The sequence below is a fragment of the Nicotiana tabacum genome, chromosome 7, assembly GCF_000715075.1.
Source record: "Nicotiana tabacum cultivar K326 chromosome 7, ASM71507v2, whole genome shotgun sequence".
NCBI classification, from domain to species: Eukaryota; Viridiplantae; Streptophyta; class Magnoliopsida; order Solanales; family Solanaceae; genus Nicotiana; species Nicotiana tabacum.
In genome coordinates this window covers 160,961,055-160,981,363 of record NC_134086.1, presented here as the reverse complement: position 1 = coordinate 160,981,363, position 20,309 = coordinate 160,961,055, and positions in this window count along the sequence as shown.

The following is a 20,309-nucleotide window of genomic DNA, read 5'->3' as shown; positions in this document are numbered from 1 at the left end:
GTTAACAAAAGAAAAAAGCAAATCAAAGCCCAATCCCCATGCATGTCGACCTAAGGGGTAGTGTCACACCCCCCCCTCTACTCGAGCCGCTACTGTTCCATTGAAGAGCAAGGAGCAGGAAGATGTATCTCGAGCTCCTTTCATGTAGCAGTCACTATTCCATTACCGGAGGAGCCTAAGGAGTCTACTTGGGCCGGAGTACTAACAGGTAACAGATCTGTTGCTAATGGTATGACATTGAGCTACATAACTCCTGAAATTGTAGAAAGAAACCTAATGGCTAAGCTTGAAAAAACAGGAATTGAGAAGGAAAACTTGAAATGGAAACGTGCCTTAATAGTGCATGTGATTGGTGAAAATTTTGGTTACAATTACATAAAGCGATACATTAATCAGATGTGGAACACTATGACTATGCCAGAATTATACTTTCATGATGAAGGTTATTACATAGTCAGATTTTATATGAAAGAAATTATGCGTGTCGGTCCATACACAGTGAACAATAGACCTTTGATAATGAAACATCGGTCTCCACAGTTTGATTTTTGTTCAGAATTCTTGACAGAAATACCTTTATGGGCAAGGTTTCATAAGCTGCCTATGAATTGTTAGAGTGACAACTCACTGAGCAGAATTGCAAGCACCATAGGAATTCCAATGTTTGCAGATGAGTGCACTGCCAAACAATCAAGAATTTCCTTTGCTAGAATACTTATTGAAGTAAATGTTACCGAGCCCTTACCAAGCAAGGTACCAGTTTTGGATGACTCAGGTGCTATATTTGAGCAGGCTGTTGAATATGATTGGAAGTCATAGTTCTGTGAAAATTTTCTTAAAACTGGGCATGACTGTGCAAAAATTCCCAAAAAAGGGAGTTAAACAATATCAACAGCCCAGAAAAAAAAAGACCACCACCAGTGAAGCAGATATAAACAGGTAGAAGAATCAAGCAAGGAAGTAGAGTGTACTTCTGAGAAAATCGAGAATCTGGAGGACAAGCAGCTAGTGGAGGAAGGCCCACAAAGGCAATTAGAAAAATGAAAGATTGCAGTCGAGATCAATGAGGTTCTAATGACCTATGCTAAAGCAATACTATCTCTTGTGAAATAAGGGTCACAACAACAACAAGTTTAACTGTGATGGTTTACTTGAAACCACCTTTCACAAGTAGTCAGGCTCATCTTACCTGATGTCTTGGATTGTGTGGAACATAAGGGGTACCAACAAGAGATACAAACAAAAAGAGTTGTGTACCTATATAAAAGAGAATAATATAAAGTTAGTTGGCTTAATAGAAACTAGAGTTAAGAATGATAATGCTGACCATATAGCTCAGCTAGTGGTACCAAGATGGCAAACAAGGTACAATTATGATCATACACTTAATGGGAGGATTTGGATGTTATGGGATCCAAACTTTTATGACATAACAATGCTAGATCAATCTGCTCAAATAATGCATTGTAGTATAGTTGGCAGAAAGAATCCAATGAACTGCTTCATGATAGTAGTCTATGGATTCAACACCAATGATAAGAGGAAACCATTGTGGCAACAGTTACAAGCCTTAGCACCACAAAGCACTATACCATGGATCATCTAGGGAGACTTTGAACTCAGTTTTGATAATACAAGATAGGCTTTATGGTAATCCAATCACAAGCAATTAAGTGCAAGAATTTTCACACTGTATGCATGTGTTCTACACTTGGTCAAACAAGCAACAAAGTGTTGATCGAGTATATAGCAAAATTGATAGTGCTATAGGAAATGATGACTAGGCATATGAAAGTAGAATACAGACTCCCATTTATATCAGATCATGCTCTGATGGTAATAGCAATGAGAGCAGAACCAAGTGGTAAGATTCCATTCAGATTCTTCAACGTATGGGCTGACTATCCAAACTTCATGGCATTGGTAGAAGAAGTATGGAAGGAACATCATAATTCATATCCTATGAAGAATGTTCGGTACAAGCTGAAGGCTCTAAGGCCATTACTGAAGCAATTAAATAACACAAAGTTTAGAGATATCTAAGAAAGACTGGAGCAAACTAGGAATAAGCTGCAGGGGATACAAGATCAAATGTTTAGCTGCTACTCAGATAAACTAGTTGCTAAAGAGAAACAACTCATAGAAAATCTGAAAAATGATCATTAATAGAAGAAAGTATCCTTTAACAGAAGCTCGAGCTAAATGGATAAAACTATGAGATGCAAACTTCAAGTATTTTTCAGCAATTATGAAGTAAAGAAGACAAAGAAAAGTTATTACAGAACTTGTCAATGCTTTTGGAGATAGACTAACAGATCATCACCGGACAGATCCAAGAAGAGATCATTACCTTTTATAAATACTCGATAGAATCAGCTGCAATCCAATTACTTGCAGTAAACAAACAGGTGATGAAAAGTGGACTAGTGCTCAATCATATGCAGCAGATCAGCCTCTGTGCTGAAGTTACAGACCAAGAAATATATGAAGGGTTGTGTGCTATTGGAGATGATAAATTACCAGGGGTAGATGAATATGTCACGCCCCAAACTTGGGGAGGCGTGACTGGCATCCGGTGTCGCATTAGCCCGAGCGAACCACTCTGTAACTCATGATCATTCGACCAAAACTAGAACATACATAGGTCGAGTTGGCTGAACTCATTCCTTTTGTAACTATCATGGGCCCACATTGCCACAACTCGTAATGTATAACTATATGTGGGCAACGCTGTATCACTGAACTATTTTTCTTAAATCATGAATACATATGGGCCATCAAGGCCTCTGACGTACTGTACAAAATGAACATGTGTCTACAAAGCCTCTAAGATAGCTTGACATCAAATGGGACATCGACCTACCCATAAGTCTGTAGCAAAACTCTGACATGATGACTCATAGACTCGGTTGGACTCCGAATGAGATGGAGTCTTACCGATCCTTCACTGAATGTCAATCTCGTCTACGATAAGGGATCGTCAAACTAATTATCTATACTTGCAGGCATGAATGCAACGTCCCCAACAAAAGGACGTCAGTACTAATAATATACTGAGTATGTAAGGCAATTGAAATATAACAATAAGTCAACATTAATTAAAGACATATAAGAATCAACTTGCATCTCTGAAGTGCCACCATATATTCATACTTACATATATAATGCTTCGCTTTGAGACTATTATTCATATCGTATGATGCATGACTGCCCAACTGATCAGTGGTAACTGCCAGACCGGCCATAGCGCGGTGATAAATGCATGACTGCCCGACCGGTCGTAGCTCGGTGGTAAATGTGTAACTGCCCAACCGGTCGTAGATCGGTGGTAAATTAATATGCATGTCTGCCCAACCGACGGTAAATAATGATACGTAACTACCCAACCGGTGGTAACTGCCCGACCTGCCGTAGCACGGTGGTAAATACATGAAGATGCATGTATATGTATCACTATATTATAAACATTAACTTCTCTATCATATACCATACACAACTTCATTCAACATTTTAATCATATTTATTATATAACATTAATTCTATTACTTATTACACATCATTATCTACTATCACAATCAATCAAAATTAATTATCTAAAACTACATCACAAAATACCTAATTCTATTAATCTCATACAACCTTAACACATTATATTTATACTATATTAAACTATATACACAATTGCATATCTTTTATGTTAGTAACCCAAAAGTGGTGAAGATAGCCATTGTTAACAGTGCAATTATCAGTTATGACGATATGTGGTAATTGTCTTACATTAAGTTGAATGAGTTTCATCATAGTATTTATCTAATAATACATATCACAACGTCAAACTACTTGTACAACTCAATAAAAATACATTATAAATCTTTATTATGCATGAATCATTACTTCAAAATTAATCTATGACAATCTAACGATATATTATAATCAAATTGATATTTTATTATATTTTGTGTTGTAACAATATATACTATATTAGAATTCATTATGTTATATTTCATAATCAATTTTCAAGTGTAACTTGTCCCAAACAACTGCAAGCTATAATATTAATATGTTTCTACAATCAATTATTGATCACAATATAACTACTTTGCTATTAAATATCACGTAATAACACAATAGTGTAAGTCTAATATTAAAAATAATCACGTTATATTTGTTCATTATATGCATATAATTATTGCAAGTTTAGCTAAACTGTAAAAACTATATTTATAAACAAATCCCAACACATATATGTAACACAAGTTCTCTATCATATACCTCAATAGGGACTCAATATGGACTAGGGACATACGTAGACATACTTGAATAACACTTTACCGGAATGAATAACATAGGCATTCTTAATTGCTAAGAGTAGAATCACGTATGGAATAACATTACATTTACGTATCGTTACTTGGATCATGCCAAAAGAAGAAAGGGATAGCCTTAACATACCTGAGTCGGTTCTCTTGACAATCCCTCTAAACCTTATTCACGCAAGAGATAATAGTAGCCAACCATAATGTAAATACTTTTGCTGTCATACATGAAACTCCACCACGACGAAATTGACTAACTCAGGCAACTTTAGAACTTCAACAAAGAGACCAAATAGAACAGAACCATCGAAAAATGAAGAGTAGACATATAAATAATCGAATTTTTGTGGTGGAATATGCATATTTATCTATTTATTTACTGCAACACATAACAATTTCCATACCAATCTTGTTGAAGAAAGTATTTGAATCATTGTACGAACTATGGCTCAAATCTCTGCTTTGGAGCCGAGTGGCAATGTGACACCATTTGGCTGAAACTCTCCCAAGCGATTACAAAGATATGTATCTTTTAATGGCCAAAAGGTATGTAACTTTCTTGGAATTACAAGCCTTTTTAAATTTTGACACTCACCCAATATGACTAATAGTCATATGTATATATGGGTGGCTTGCTTGCCACGTGGGGGTCGGGTGGGATTTTGACCTCTACCTATTTATTAAGTAATTAGGTAATGTCCCGCTACCCGGTAATTAACCAATTATCCGCAAACTTAAGAATTGTCTCAAATTACTTAAAATTTTATTTATTTTTAAGATACTTTATATACCGTACTATAATATACTTTATATAACTTTCTATCATAGTCATGTAGTACCATATAAAATAAATACACACATTATTATTTCATTAAAACATCCATGTAAAAAAATACATATCCTTTTTCAACTTAATTTCCGTACTCTTAATTCTTAAAATGGTAAAAAGATAACATTCTTTTCTTGAAAAATAATTCATATCTTTATAATAAAGAAAATCCCATAAACTTTTTTATATTATGTGTATAATTTAAAATATATTCGAAAGTATTAATATTAGTAACTGTATAAAATCATATAATTTTTTTTCAAACTATTTTACAAAAATATTCCACTCAAAATACCATATCAATTGTGTATAACGGTGTCAAGGTTGTTAAACTTACGGGGGTATAACAGGATATAATGCCTTATTCTTCAAAAAAGCTTGGCCTCTTATAAACTTAGAAATTTGTCAAGCAGTTAAGGAATTTTTTCAAACAGGGAAGTTACACAGAGCAATCAACGGCACAGCTATCACAATACTTCCTAAAGTTCATAACTCTTCAAGCATCAAAGAATACAGACCCATAGCTTGTTGCACAGTACTATATAAACTCATTGCCAAGGTATTGGCCAACAGAATTCAGAAAGTTATTGCTTCAATAATTTCAGATACACAAGCAGGGTTCATCCCAGGTAGAAATGTGGCTTATAATGTCTTGCTTGCTCATGAATTGGTCAAGGCTTATTCAAGGAAGAACATTTCACCAAGATGTCTCATCAAGGTGGATATCCAAAAGGCTTATGACACAATAGATTGGAGATATTTACAACAAATGCTAGAAGGCTTGGGCTTCCCAAACAAATTCACTAAGTGGATTATGGAATGTGTGACAACTGTAAACTATATTATACTCATCAATGGAGAAACAGCTAAACCATTTGATGCAGCTATTGGGTTGAGGCAAGGGGATCTAATGTCCCCTTTTTTATTTGCTATAGCAATGGAGTACTTCAGTAGAAATTTGAAGACTTTGAAGCAGGAAAAGACATTCCATTATCATCCCATGTGTTCAAGGCTAGATTTAACTCACTTGATTTTTGCGGATGATCTCTTACTATTTTTAAGAGGAGATGCTACATATGTAGCATTACTACATAACAGATTTAACATTTTCTCAGCAGCATCAGGTCTTAAAGATAACCTAGCCAAAAGCTCTATTTACTATGGAGGAGTCAGCCTAGAAGTGAAGCATGAGATACAACAAAAGCTAGGTTATAGTCAAGGATCCCTCCATTTCAGATATCTAGGCATACCACTTGACACAAAGAAACTCTCAGTAATGCAATGACAGCCACTCACTGATAAAATAGTGGTTAGGATATCCTCTTGGACAACAAATAAGCTCTCATATGCATGTAGAATCCAATTAGTACAACATGTAATCTTTGGTATTCAAGCTTATTGGGCACAAATCTTCATCATGCCAGTTAAAGTTGTCAAAGCAATAGAGGCCTACTGCAAAAGCTATGTGTGGTCGGGGGAAGGATATAATCACTAAAAAAGCTTTAGTGTCATAGAACAGGATGTGTGCACCTAGAGCAGCAGGGGGCTTAACTTGATCAACTTGGCATTATGGAATAAGGCGGCAATCACAAAAACATGCTGAAAATTGGCAAACAAGAAAGATAAGCTTTGGATCAAATGGATCCATAGCTACTACATTAAGGATGAAATCTTTTTCAATCATAGAAGAGCCAAAAAAAGCGTCTTGGATAGTAATAAAAATATTTGAAGCAAGGGGTAATCTGGATGGCATCAGCAATAACCAAGCTAAGCAGTGGAATGTAATCAAGCAGGTTTACTTGCAACTGTTAGGAGAGCTGCCTAAAGTTCCATGGAAAGGTTTAATATATCAGAATCAAGCACGACCAAAAGCAATCTTCACAATGTGGCTACAAATACAGGGAAGCCTGCTACTGCTGACTAAGGATGACAAGTGGGCCGGGTCTAAGGCCCGCGAGCCCATATGGGTAGTGGGCCTCAACGGGCCTAGTAGTTTAAGCCTGAGACTAGGGGGTTGAGGCCCATGTGGGCCGGTTCAAAGAAAGTGCCCGTTAGGACCGGGACCGTTATGGCCTAGGACCGGCTCCTAAGTGGACTGGTTCAACCAGTCCCAAACGGGCCTAAACGGGCCCAACGACTATAATTTTAAAAAAATCTCTTTTAAAAATTTGAATGTTGGCTATTGAAAAAATCGTTGTTATGGCTGCCAAAATGGTCGTTGGCTATATATAAAATAGTCATTTAACCCCCCAACTTTGTTTTAACCTCAAACGTTTTATAATTACACTTTTTCCCTATTTTTAACTATAAATACCGCCTAATTCTTTCATTTTTCTTCACCAAATCATCAATCTCTCTTTAATTTTCTTTTAAAATTGGTTATTTTATTATTGCAACTTGTGTGAAAAATTGTAAAGTTGGTGAATTGAAGTATTCAAGTCTTCAACGATAATTAATTTTAACAAGTTGTTCGTCAATTCGGTAAACTCGTTCCAATTCCTTTTGTTTTAATATTATATTTTTGTTTGTTTTATTTAATTACTTTGTATAATTATAATTAAGATGGCATATTCCTTAAAAAAATATTTAGTAAAAATAAAGGAAAATTTAAGAGTGGTGAATCTAGTGGCCAATCTATTCATCCTCGAATTCCCCGGCCTCCCCTACCCAAACCTCATACTTGCCCTCCACCTGCTCCTATTCTTGATAGTGATAATACTTTATTACAATTTACGAATAGTCAATATATGCATAATGTTGGTAGATGATGAATATATGAACAATTTTATGGTAATCCAACTATAGATGAAGAAGATGAGCAGGAAATAAATTTAGATAAAACGCAACCGGATGATAATACACCCATTAGTCCTGTTGCTCAAGTTAACCAAACTAATCCAAATGATGCCTCGGATGACCCCCATGTTTCTACATCTACTTTTTCTAGACAACCTTCTAAACGGGCCGATGTCACGCCCACCTTTAATACTTATATGCATGATATCTAATGAGATTGAAGCAATTTTGAAAGAACTTGTTTCAGGAAATATTTAACACTTAATAAGACCAGTTTTTAAAAAACGAACTAGGCGTAATGAAGTTGATTCATTAGGCTAATTAAATTACCAGACATAATTGTGAGTAGGGATCCCTATAGGCATGATATCTAGGCGTATTACTGATTTAAGACAATTTGCAGCAACATACAGAAAGACTAATTAGAACTGAATCGGAGTTGAGTCCTATAGGCATGACATCTATATTTGAACTGATTTAAACACGATTGTTTGGGAATTATAAGCATGATCTCTAACATGACAAAATGCAGAACCTTATGAACATGATTTCTACCTGATGCAAACGAAATTGGAAGTGATATCCTATAGGCATGATTTCTATTAGACAAAGTAATCAGATTTAAAAGAGGAAAAACCTATAAGCATGTTTTATATTAAGTAAAGTAGGCCGACTTCAAAAATAAGGTCTTAAGTGCAGGATTTCTACCCGTATTATCCTTTAAAGCATACATCTACCCACCCTTTTACTAAATACCCCAAATATCTGTTTATAAATTATTACAGGCCAATGAATGAATTACATAAGTGGAAATAGAAATCAAGAAGCTATTCTATAGGGAGCCTGTAATTAGGCCCAAGTTTCCCAAAGCCTCTGATGGTCTCACAAGCTTCATTCCCATAGACAAATCAGAGTCTAGGTGTATCAAAGTTCTCTAAAGGGTCTGAAGGACCTCGGGCAATGCTTACACCTAGATTTAACAACCAATAGTTGAACCAGTGCAGTGTGGAAAGGCCAGCCTCATTATGCCATAGTTCAGAGGGCTCTTAAGAGGATCCCAAGGTAGTACACATACTAGAATGGGAAGAACTTATTGACTAAGAGTGAAGTGAACGTTCAGGACACAAGTTAAAAGAGGTTTATTAAAGACTGGATTTGAACGTCTGTTTTGAAAGCAATAAAGCAACAGAGATTGTTTGAAAAGAAGTAGGAGTAATGAAAAAAGCTCAAACACCTTAAGATAGGATCACACACAGCTAGTCTACAGAATCCAAATGAATTCAGTAGTCACTTAGGGGTCAATGGGTTTAGGGATATACAAGCATTAGACTGCAAACACATAACCCAGCAAGGTTCTTAGGACTGGTTTGGACATGCTTAGAAATAGTTGGTACTGGCATAATCACAAATCAGTCAGGAAGAACACGTATAAAGGGGGTAATAGGATTTGGGGACTCATAGGATAGTAAGCACACAAGAAGTAAAAGGTAATTGACAAGGCATGCTTTGAAATACACATAAGGGAATACATTAATCTAAAGGGAATGGGAGACATAATAACATGTTGATAATGTAACTTAACTACAAGTTTCACAACAGAACCACAAGTAGAAGCAAACTAGAAATAAGAGGAACTGAAACAATAGGAGAAACATGTTGTTGTTGAGGTTTAAATCAAAACTAGGACATACCAGTGAAGAGAGAAGTAAATAGAATGAAAGAATAAGAGAGCACAGATGATTAGCCTTGGCTTGCAGCCGGCTAATAGCAGCCAAAAGCATAAGAGAGAGGGGAGAGTAGAGATTTTTAGTAAGAGAGGTAGTTTTTGAAAACCAAGTGTTCGTCTGTGTTAATGAAAGACTTAGAGTATTTATAGTTGAAAGTAGGTAGTGAAATAAGGTAAGAATCATAATAGCATAATAATTGAAGAACTCAGGATCAATCAGTTAGAGAATCAAGGAAGTACTCTCTTAAGTTAAAGGAATCAAATCAAACAATAAGATTTAATATCATATAAGGCAAGAAGAAAAATCAGTGCATGACTAAATAAGGAAGGAGTCAAGGTTCAGTAAGCATAGAGTAGTCAATTGGGACTAAATTCATAAAACCTTAATTAAGGACACGACTTAGTAGAAATAAAGTATCATAGCAAATATGGTAACGAAATCAATCAACTTAAACAGACGGGGTAAAGCTTTTAGGGCTTTTAAAAGAAAATCTTTCAATCACCATCAATTAAGGAAATTAGAATCAATCAAGAGGGACTCATGATTCTGTATTTTCAACATATAACTAGAGAAGATCAAATAGATGTAGCAAACATGCAAGGTTAGCCATAGTGACAGAAAGAAGCAAGAGATGAACAAACAAAATGAGCATAGTCATACAGAAGTGACATAAGTAGGCTAAGGATTCAGAAAAATACATTTGAAGCATGGTAACCACAGAAGATTAACAAGAATCAAGTAAACATGCTAACACACAGAACCAAAGCAAAGAAAATCTTAGAAATTAGGGCTTTTGACATAAGCGAAGTAAAAGCAGTAAGAACATAAGATCGGTCAAAATAAGCAAGGAAAGAGGTTTAATCATAAAGAAAATCGGTTAAAACAAGTGTAGAAAGAACTCCGAGAAAACCCTAATTTTTTTTTAAAGAAAGTAAAAATGGTTTAAAGTCGAGGATCTTTCAGAAGAAGTTCGAGAATAGTGCAAATCATAGGAAGAAACATACTTAAAGCGTTAAAAATAACACAGATCTAAGAGATTCAAACGAGAGTTAGGGTTTCAAAGGGAACCGAGATAGAAACGAAAGAACCTGTTGTACACTTCACCGATTGTAACATATAAGGTGTGATTTTGCACAAAATCACACCGGAGAAGCCATAAGTAACAGAAATAGAAACCCTAGATCCAAATCGGCATGGCCCAGTACCTTTGAAGGCCTTAGAGATGATGAGCAAGGCGGTGGAGTGACCATTGGAGGCTTGGGGTTGAAATGTAGTCGCCGAAGATAACCGGAGAAGGGAGGCGATTGACAGAGTCTAGGGTTAGGTTGAGAGAAGATGAGAGGATTTGAAGGCGGTGGATTTAGAAAATGGTTTAAAGTTTGGGGGTGTATGAATTAAAAAAGGAAAGAACAAAGGAGGACCATTGATCTTTTAGATCAACAACCAAGATCTGATGGGTTTGGGTCGGGTAGGAAGTGTTTGGAGCCTGGGGAGGGTTATTTAATAGGAGATTGGGCTGGGGAGGGGTCCGAATTAGGCTAAAATTGAAAGCCAAATTTGACTATGATTTAAATAGCCAATTTTTTCTATTTTAATTTATAATAAATAATAGGTAATATCTGAAAAATAATTTAAGGTGCAAAAATGATTTAAAATATATAATTATCATTTTAAAACTGTAGGGACCAATTTTATGCATTTAGAAATATAATTATACCTTAAAATGGGCTAACATTGCAATAATATGCAATTTAGCTTAAAAAATATTAAATGTAATTATAAAAATGCATGAAAAATATATAGCCATATTTTGGCATAAGTATAGAAATTAAATGAATAAATCATCATAACAATAATTTAGAAAATAATTATTGGGGAATTTATGAATAAAAGGGGAGAAAATAAATCAATTTAAACCCTTAAAATTATGGAAAAAATAATAAAAACCTTGTGCATGCTTACACACACACACACACACACACACACACACACACACACACACACACATATATATATATATATATATATATATATATATATATATATATATATATATATATATATATATATATATATAAAAGTATTTATGCATATTTAAAATATATAGGGAAAAATTGGGTATCAACAGCCAAAACATCTCTTGTTTGGCCATTTTTTTATTCAAATAAGATAAAAAAATAAAGCTAAGTGTAAAACTTGTGGCAAAAAGTTAGCATTTAACTATGTTGATTGGGGGGAGGGACGGGAAGTTTGAGGAGACAGATAATGATACACCCTCAAGATAAAGCTAAATTTTTTCAAATGAAAGTTGCGGCTGGGGGGCAAGTCCAACTAGTCAGCCTGACCCTAGTACCGGGTCAAATCAATTTCAACTAGGAATTAACACTGTTACCAGTGGTATTTTATATTATAACCCAAGAAAAGATAGTGAAGAATTGACAAAAATGGTTACTGTTATGTGTTTACCCTATAGTTTTACGTCTAACCCCCACGTTGTGCATTATATTAGAAGAGTTTTTAATCCTACTTATAAAGGATGACCTTGCACAACTGTAAAGAGCGATATTTATAAATATAAATATAAATATGAATAGTTGCTTTTTTGAGCTGAGGGTTTTCTGGAAACAGCCTCTCTTCCCCTCGGAGTAGGGGTAAGGTCTGCGTACATATTACCCTCCCCAGACCCCACTTGTGGGATTATACTGGGTCGTTGTTGTTGTTGTAAACATAAATATGAACAATATAAGCGCTATTTATTTACTCATATTAATTTTCATGTTGCTATTATTACAAATATTGGTAGAAGTGGTAATGATTGTGATTATCTTACTGTTACAAGTCATTGGATTGATGAGGAGTGGATAATGCAAAAGCGCATTATTGCTTATAGAATAATTAATTCACGTCACACGTGGCAGTTTATTTCTAGCACGGTTACGGATATTTGTAAATATTTTTGCATTAGTGATAAAATAATGTCAATTTCAATGGATAATGCTACTAGTAACACTAATGTTGTAGCCTTGCTTACCACTACACTAAATCCTGCATTTAGTAACATTTTTCATGCTAGATGTATTTTTCATATTTATCATTTAATTGTGGGTGATGGTATGTGTCACGACCCGGATTTTCCCATCCTCGGGGGTCGTGATGGCGCCTACTAATGTGAGCTAGGCAAGCCAAACTTTTAACTACTTACCTTATTATTCAATTATTTTTGGTTAACAATTATAAGGCGATAACGTGATAACAGCGGAAATTCAAATTTAAGCGGAAGGCAACAATAAAATATATGAAAACTGTATCTATTACAAATACTTAAGACTTAACCACCCAAAACCTGATGTCACAGTATCACAGACGGTCTAAGATTCACTACACACAAAGTCTGAAGAAAATGACAATACACTATTTTTGAATAAAAGGAAAATGAAACAAGAAATAGGAATAGAGGAGATGCCAGGGCCTGTGGATGCCTGCAGGTCTACCTTGGATCTCCGCGTGGACTGAAGGTAGCCTCCATACTACGGTCCAAAAGCTGCTCCGGTATCTGCAGAATGTGCAGATGATGTACTTGGTGCTTGATTGCAAAAGAAGAGTGTATCATCCACTTGTATTCCCCAGTTCTTGAATCTGTCAGCAGTAAGGCTTGCATCCGGTCCGGGCCTGTTCCCAAACTGGTTTCGCGGGCCAAGCTCAAACGGACCCGGATTTCATGGGCTTTTGGGTATAACTAGACCGGGACCGTGTAATAATGGTCTCGGGCTATGTGGGTCGGGCCTAGGCCCAAACGGGCCTTGACTATTTTTTTAAAAATTTTTTATCTAAGGCATATATATATATATATATATATATATATATATATATATATATATATATATATATATATATATATAAGATGTATATATAGTATCAAAATTGCAAATTAAAGTTTACACTTAATACTTCAAATTAAAATTCAATACCTTCAACATAATACTTCAAATTAATCTAACAAACTAAAACATTAAGCATAATACGTCTAATTATTTTAAAATAACACAAATTGTCTCAAATCAACTTAAAAGCATAAATTATGTGTTGTCTTGTCGGTCTGAAATGTTGATCGACTGCAGAAAAGTTGTTTTATTTCAGAAAAAGTGAATATGTATAACGCGGTATAATACTACATTTTGTGTGTTGTCTTGTCGGTCTGAAAAGTTGACCGACTGCAAAAAAGTTATTTCGTTTAAGAGAAAGTGAATATGTATAGCGCGATATAATACTACGTTTTGTGTGTTGCCTTGTCTATAAATAACGGGCGCATTCTAGTTATTTTCTGCGCTTAACAATAACCAATAGCAAATATTTCCATAAAAGCAAGGTTTTTCTTTATACTTTAACAAATGTCTGAACCCCTTTATGTGCCAAGGTGAGAGTGCGGCAAAAAAATGCATGATGCAAGACTGTTGGGATGATGGTGAAGCTGGACGCCGCTACTGGGCGTGTATGAACAAGTTTTATAGGGTTCCCGACGAACCTGTTTGCAATTTTGAGGTATGGATTGATGAACCCTGTCAGCAGGAATACTACAAAGAAAAGTTGCAGTATCTTCATTGTTTGTGTTTGAAGCAGTGGGAAAGAGAGCGACAATCCAAACGAGAAGTTGCGGAGTTGAAGGAGAAACTCAAAGAGGTGGAAGAAGAAAAAAATAAGTTGGAAGACAAATTTAAGTGGTTGGAGCAGAGAATATTAGGCGGTCGTGACTAAACGATGACATGTATGTGTTGAGCATAGTAGTGTATCTTTATGTTTTCCGTGTCATGCATTTTCATTAGTTGTACTAAATTTAAGTTATGTTAAGTTTCTATGTTTGTGTTTGTGTTGCACTGTTAAAATAAAGAAGAAACAGGCCTTGACTATTTTTTTAATTTTTTTTTTATCTAAGACAATTTTTTTGTAAATTATATAGATTATATATATATATATATACTATATCTATATCTATCTATATATATATATATATATATATATATATATATATATATATATACACTTTATACATTGCTTAAATGTACATATGCATAATATATGTAGGGCTATTTATTTGTTTAAATTTTTTATCTAAGGCATTTTCTTGTCAATTATACTATATAATTGTGGGTTAAAATTTTTAAATTCAAATTTAAAACACAAAAATTTGTAAAAAGATATTCAAAGGAATGCGTTATAATTTTTATTATTATAACATTAAGAAAACATGGTCCAATCTTTCTTAGCTTCCACCCCCTAATGGCCAATGGAATGAGCACAACCAAGGTGCCAATATCACCATTGAGAAGAAAAGGAACTAATCAAGATGTGCCAAAATATAAGTTACATATTAATTTTACATGGTATATCTTACAAATTTCATAAATCCATCAAGGTTCGGAGGAGCTTCCGTTGGTGGTGGTGGAAAAGAAGCTTGTTCATCACCGCTTCCGGGCGAAGTTGCTTCCTCCGCAAGTTCAGCTAACATTTCTTCGTAAGCTTCGTCTACCTCTGGTTGTGATTCAGCAAGTCCTAAATTTCTTCGTTCCGAACGGATCCAATCTCTGAAAAGTACTAATTTTTCCAAGCTCTCCCTCATAGATGCTCTATAATCACCGAATTGTAGTCTTGCTTGACTAAAAGTGCTCTCCGATGCCACTATTGAAACTTGAATGGTTAAAATGTATGTCACGACCCGGATTTTCCACCCTCGGGAGTCGTGATGGCACCTACTAATGGGAGCTAGGCAAGCTAAACTTTAATTAATTGCTACACTTTTATTTTTGCTTCCTTTTAATAACACAAGTCGATAATATGATAAAAGCGGAATTTTAAATAAATAAGCGGAAGTCAACAATTTTTATAACTCAAGACTACGTCTCTTACAACTTTCAAAACCTCAATACCCAAAACCTGGTGTCACAGTGTCACGGACTGTTTAAAAGTCACTGCAAACAAGGCCTGAAGAAAATACAATAAACTTTTTCTGAACGAAAGAAAATGAAACAAGGAATAGAGATAGAGGGGGACGCCAGAGCCTGCGGACGCCTGCAGGTCTACCTTGGATCTCCGCGTGAACTGAAGGTAGCCTCAACACTACGGTCTGAAAGCTGCTCCGGGATCTGCACACAGTGCAGAATGTAGTATCAGCACAACCGACCCCATGTGCTGGTAAGTGTCTAGCCTAACCTCGGCGAAGTAGTGACGAGGCTAGGACCAGACTACCAAATAAATCTGTGCAATTTAAATATATATAGTGGAAAGGAAAATGCAGAAATAACCAATAAATGTGGGAAGGGGAAACATGCTGTGAGGGAAATAGTGGTTCCGAATAGAAAGCATCAGGTAAGGAAAGTAACAACATAACTAGAATATCTTCAAGAATAAGAAATCAACAATTTGCGCGGCATCACCCTTCGTGCTTTTACTCTCGTTCTCACCAAATCAATCATATAATAACAACGTGCACGGCATCACCCTTCGTGCTTTTACTCTCGTCCTCACCAAACAATATTTTACAACAAAAGTTTGCACGGCATCACCCTTCGTACTTTTACTCTCTTTCCTCACCATATAGTCAATGATAATCGGTACGGAATGGTACATCGTACGGCACGGCATCACCCTTCGTGCTTTACATTCTTTCCTCACCATAGCAAACAATGCACGACATCACCCTTCGTGCTTTAACGCTCTTCCTCACCCAAACAACAAACACAAACAAAGGGGAAAGGGAGTAAACAAATAACAATAGAAATCCCGGAAAGGGAATACAATTAAACAGTTAAATCCCGGCAAGGGAACAATATCAATAATCTCAGCATCCCGGCAAGGGAGATAATCAACAAAGCAACAAACATCCCGGCAAGGGAACAATTTAATAACTCTTTCTCTTTCTTTCACTTTTACTTCATAACTCACTTTACCATTTGAGCCAATGCTCCAAAGGGTCCAATCATCTCATATACTTTCACACTTTGTAATATAACTCGAGCCAATGCTCCTCGAAGTTCAAAGGTCATAATTTCTTTCACAAGCTTTTCACAACATAAAGAAATCATCACTAAGGCATGAAAGACACAACAAAATTAGGATATTCACAACATAAAGACTTACGGTCATGTTAGACACCAACTTATAGATACTCGTCACTATGCCTATACGTCGTACTCAACAATTATCACATAGCAAATAGGACTCAACTCCTAATCCCTCAAGCTAAGGTTAGACCAAACACTTACCTCAAAACTTCCATGGCTAATTCAATCCTCAATTACCGCTTTTCCTCTCGAATTCGGCTCCAAATCGATTGTGTCTATACACAAATGACTTCATAACATCAATAAATGCTAAACAATTCGAATCCAATGCCTAATTATAGCTTCTCAAGTATGCTTCCCAAAATCCCAAAAATCGACCCCGGGCCCGCTTGGTCAAAATACTAGGTTCGAACCAAAATTCGATAACCCATTCATCCACGAGCCCGAATATATAATTATTTTCAGAATTCGACCCCAAAAAGAGGTCTAAATCACAATTAATTAAAAAGCCCTAACTCTACCCAATTCCCTAATTTCTACTTTAATTACATGTTTTAGGCCTACAAATTCAATAGATGTTGATGAAAATGGAAAGAAATAAGTTAAAGATTACTAACCCAAGAGTTTATGGTGAAAGGATGCTTCAAGAGTCGCCCTAGAACTTTGGAGAAGAAAGAGTTTGTGAAATTTTGGTGAAATCCCGTAATGGGTTCTGTTTTGGGACTTTAAAATAACTGGGCAAAATCCTTCTTCGCGTTCGCGATAAGCTCAACGCGTTCACGATGAGTCAGGTCTGAAGACCTTCGCGTCCGCAACACTGGGCTCGCGTTCGCGATGCTTTGCACCTCGAGCCCTCGCGTTCACGGGCCAGTGGCTGCATTCGCGTAGAACAAACTGGTGGCCCCTCCCCTTGAACCCTACGCGTTCACGAGTGGAAGCATGCGTTCGCGAAAGGTCTCCCCCCCGAGCTTCGCGTTCGCGAAGAAGACACAGGGCACCTGGGATCTTTGTCTTACGCGTTCGCGAGTGAGACCACGCAAACGCGAAGAACAAAATCCCTGGGCACAACAGCAGAAAATCTGCAACACTTCTAAAGCCAAAAACCATTCCGAAACACCTCTGAAACACTTCCGAGCCCTCGGGGTTCCTAACAAAACACAAGAACTAACTCAACAACATCATACGAACTTATCCGTGCGATCAAATCGCCTAAATTACCTCAAAATCAATGAATCAAACCTCAAAATTAAGAATTTTTCCTCAAACTTCATCAAGTTTCCAATTTAGAAATTTAAGTTCGAAACACGTCAAACGATGTCCGATTTCAACCAAATTTTATAGGAAGAACTTAAAACATATATAAGACCTATACCGGGCGCCGGAACCAAAATACGGTCCCAATACCATCACTTTCTAATCAGATTTCATTTCCAATTTCCTTAAACATTTTCAGAAATCAATTTTACTTAAAAATTCATTTCTCGGGCTTGAGACCTCGGAATTCGATTTCGAACATATGCCCACGTCCCATATTTTCCTACAGAACCTCCAAGACCATCAAATCACGGGTCCTAGTCCATTTGCCCAAAATGTTGACCAAAGTCAAACTTATTCATTTTAACATCAAAACAGAGCATATTTCACAAAATTTCATAAGCTTTCCGGCTATGCGCCCGGACTGCGCATGTAAATCGAGGCAACTCTAAATGAGGTTTTCAAGGCATCGGAATCACAGAATGGATAAGAAAACAGGTGATGACCCCTTTGGGTTGTCACATTCTCCGCCTCTAAAACAACCGTTTGTCCTCGAACGGACAGAAGAAGGAAGTACCTGAGTCGGAGAATAAATGAGGATAACGGCTTCGCATATCGGACTTGGACTCCCAGGTCGATGCCTCAGGAGGCTGACCTATCCACTGAACACGAACAGAAGGGAAACTCTTAGATCTCAACTGATGAACCTGCCGGTCTAGAATAGCTACCGGCTCCTCATAGGACAAGTCCTTGTCCAACTAGACAGTGCTGAAATCTAACACGTGAGATGGATCGTCACAATACTTCCGAAGCATGGACACATGGAACACTGGATGCACGGCTGATAAGCTCGGCGGAAATGCAAGTCTATAAGCCATCTCTCCCACTCGATCAAGAATCTCAAATGGACCAATGAACCTAGGGCTAAGCTTGCCCTTCTTCCCAAATCTCATCATGCCCTTTATAGGCGACACTCGGACCAATACCTGCTCACCAACCATAAAAGCCACATCTCGAACCTTACGATCTGCATAGCTCTTTTGCCTAGACTGAGCTGTACGAAGCCTATCCTGAATGATCCCGACCTTGTCCAAGGCCTCATAAACCAGATCCGTACCCAAATACCGAGCCTCTCTTGGCTCAAACCATCCAACCGGAGATCGACACCGCCTACCATATAAAGCCTCATAAGGAGCCATCTGGATACTCGACTGGTAGCTATTGTTGTAGGCAAACTATGCTAAAGGCAAGAACTGATGCCACGAACCTCCAAAGTCAATAACACAAGATCGAAGCATATCCTCCAATATTTGAATAGTCCGTTTGGACTGCACGTTCATCCGAGGATGAAATGTTGTACTCAACTCAACCTGGGTGTCCAACTCTCGTTGAACTATTCTCCAGTAACGCGAAGTAAACTGCATACCTCGGTTCGAAATGATAGATACAAGACCCAAACTGTGTCGAACTTCTTCTGAGACAGCGGAAGTCCAGTAACGAAGTCCATAGTGATCCGCTCCCACTTCCACTCGGGAAGCTCAATCCTCTGAAATAATCCACCAGGCCTCTGATGCTCATATTTAACCTGCTGACAATTCAAACACCGAGCCATATGTGCAACAATATCCTTCTTAATTCTATTCCACCAATAATGTTGCCGCAAATCCTAATACATCTTCGTGGTGCCCGGATGGATAGAGTACCAGGAACTATGGGCTTCCTCTAAAATCAACTCTCGAAGCCCATCCACATTAGCCATACAAACTCGACCCTGCAATCTCAAAACTCCATCAGCATCTAAGGTAACCTGCTTCTTACCTCCAAGATGCACCGTATCTCTAAGGACATACAAATGGGGATCATCAAACTAAAGATCGTGAATACACTCCAATAATGAAGAACGAGCGACCGTGCAAGCTAATACTCGACTAGGCTCAGAAATATCCAACCTCACAAATCGATTGGCCAAAGCCTGAACATCTAGAGCAAGCGGCCTCTCACCGACTGGAATATAAGAAAGACTACCCATACTGGCTGACTTCCTACTCAAAGTATCGGCCACCATATTGGCATTTCCCGGGTGATATAAGATAGTGATATCATAATCCTTCAACAACTCCAACCACATCCTCTACCTCAAATTCAACTCCTTTTACTTGAACAAATACTGAAGACTCTTGTGATCAGTGAACACCTCACATGCCATGTCATACAGATAATGCCTCCAAATCTTCAATGCGTGAACAATGGCTGCCAACTCTAAATCATGTACCGAATAGTTCTTCTCATAAATCTTCAACTGTCGCGAAGCATAGACAATGACTTTGCCATC